The sequence below is a fragment of the Schistocerca gregaria genome, chromosome 4 (genome assembly GCF_023897955.1).
Source record: "Schistocerca gregaria isolate iqSchGreg1 chromosome 4, iqSchGreg1.2, whole genome shotgun sequence".
NCBI lineage: Eukaryota > Metazoa > Arthropoda > Insecta > Orthoptera > Acrididae > Schistocerca > Schistocerca gregaria.
The window spans coordinates 42,764,917-42,767,509 of NC_064923.1; positions in this window are offsets into that span (position 1 = coordinate 42,764,917).

Sequence of the window (2,593 nt, forward strand, 5' to 3'; positions counted from 1 at the left end):
CGTTCAATTACACCTTGTGATTCCAAATCGTGTAATGTTTTTGCGACCTCATCACGCAATGCGTGGGGAACATTGCGCGCTCTGAAAAATTTCGGTTGCCCGTTTACTTTCAGTTCCAAATGTGCTTTATAGTTCTTAGCGCAACCGAGGCCCGGTGCAAAAATGTCTGCAAATTCTTCACATAGACGAGAAACACTGTCTGGTTCACTGATAGGACCTGATTTACTATAGACAAGTTAAACAACTGAAATAAATCGAAACCAAACAAGTTCACTGCAGAAGAAGAACGAAGGACGTAAAATTACACAAGTTTTGTTTGTCCTTTGTATGTTCCTAGAAGGTTGCACTGTCCTAACACAGGGATGTCTTGACCTGAATAGCTAGTTAACATTTGCGGCACGCAACGGAGGTGTGCCCAGTAGTTTGTAAGTGTCTTGATTGATCAGTGAAACTGCAGCTCTGGTATCGAGCTGGAATGGTATCACTTTGCCGTTAATGTCCAAGTCCACAAAAAGTTTATTGTCCTGCTGACGACAAGAGCGACTGTCTCGCGCAACGTGAAGTGACACTGGTACATAATCACTTGCGACTTGACGGGAGTTCCGACGATGTCGACGCACACTATTTGTGGGACGAACACAGTCACTGTTAGAGAGAGGGGCACTGGGCGGAGTGGAATGAACTACATGAATATACATGGGTCAAGTTTCGCGAGCCTGAGTATCCTTGGTTCGATTCCGAATCCGGCACGAAGCAAAGGGCCTGAAACGGTTTTGAGCTACCGATCTGAGCTTTTTCTGGCAAACACTCTTTTTTATTACAATAAAAGTAAATAGCTTGCCGTGACGGGCAATTCTCACTCGAATGTTTAGTAGCACATCGTGGGCATGATTTGGTCACTGCATTAGCTTGCCTGCGCGGCACAGGTGGCTGAGAGCCTGGCGGCAGCGACGTGGCCGGGCGCGAGGGCTGTTTACTGCTCCGTGCAGCTCGCCCGGCGGGGCCGGTTAACCCGACACACTGCTGGCGAAGTTTCAAATGATTCCTGAGCAAAGTCAAGTGTGTCCTGCCGATCCAATATGCCCATCACTTGTTGAAGGGAGGGATTTACTAGTTTCAAAATCTGTTCCCTTATACGAACATCAGAAACGTTCTGTGCAATGGTATCACGTACCATAGTATCTGAATAAGGGAGTCCACACTGACACTCAAAAGCACAATCCCTAGTAAGGCCTTGCAAGGTTGCAACCCACTCCCGATTAGTCTGACAGGCCGTACGTTTTGTACGAAAGAAGGTATACCTTTTGGCAACTACATTGACTGATTCTTTGAAATACGCGTCTAATGCAGACAAAATTTCTTCGTAGGACAGAGTTGCTACGTCGCGTCGTGGAAATAATTTGACTATCACACGGTACGTTTGTACGCCGACCGAAGACAACAAAAATGGCTGCCGCTCGTTACCTTGAATTCTGTAGGCGGCGAGATGGAATCCAAATTGGCGTGACCACTCCGTCCAGCTTTCCAGTGCAGCATCAAAAGGTCGAAAAGTTCGTGCAACAGAGTGTTGTGGCTGCGTTAAAGGTGAAGCGGATGCTGCCGCATCGTTTTGCATCGCACGTTGACCCTGGACGAGCTGTCCAAGGGCATCCAGTAAGGCCTGCGTCTGCTGATTCTGTAAGCGATAAAATTCGGAGAGTACATCTGGAGATTGTGGCGAAGCCATTACACAAGTAAATCAGGGCAATATCGATAATAACTCGGTTGTGCCTCGTCACCAGTTTTGTGGTTGGCAGGAGAGCCAACACCGTGGTACTAGAGGAGGCCGAAAGGCACGCGATTTAGCTCACGCAGGCTGGCGTGAGGTCCGGAACAGGACGAGGAAATTAGAATTTACACTCCTGGAAATGGAAAAAAGAACACATTGACACCGGTGTGTCAGACCCACCATACTTGCTCCGGACACTGCGAGAGGGCTGTACAAGCAATGATCACACGCACGGCACAGCGGACACACCAGGAACCGCGGTGTTGACCGTCGAATGGCGTTAGCTGCGCACCATTTGAGCACCGCCGCCGTCAGTGTCAGCCAGTTTGCCGTGGCATACGGAGCTCCATCGCAGTCTTTAACACTGGTAGCATGCCGCGACAGCGAGGACATGAACCGTATGTCCAGTTGACGGACTTTGAGCGAGGGCGTATAGTGGGCATGCGGGAGGCCGGGTGGACGTACCGCCGAATTGCTCAACACGTGGGGCGTGAGGTCTCCACAGTACATCGATGTCGCCAGTGGTTGGCGGAAGGTGCACGTGCCCGTCGACTGGGACTGGACCGCAGCGACGCACGGATGCACGCCAAGACCGTAGGATCCTACGCAGTGTCATAGGGAACCGCACCGCTACTTCCCAGCAAATTAGGGACACTGTTGCTCCTGGGGTATCGGCGAGGACCATTCGCAAGCGTCTCCATGAAGCTGGGCTACGGTCCCGCACACCGTTATGCCGTCTTCCGCTCACGCCCCAACATCGTGCAGCCCGCCTCCAGTGGTGTCGCGACAGGCGTGAATGGAGGGACGAATGGAGACGTGTCGTCT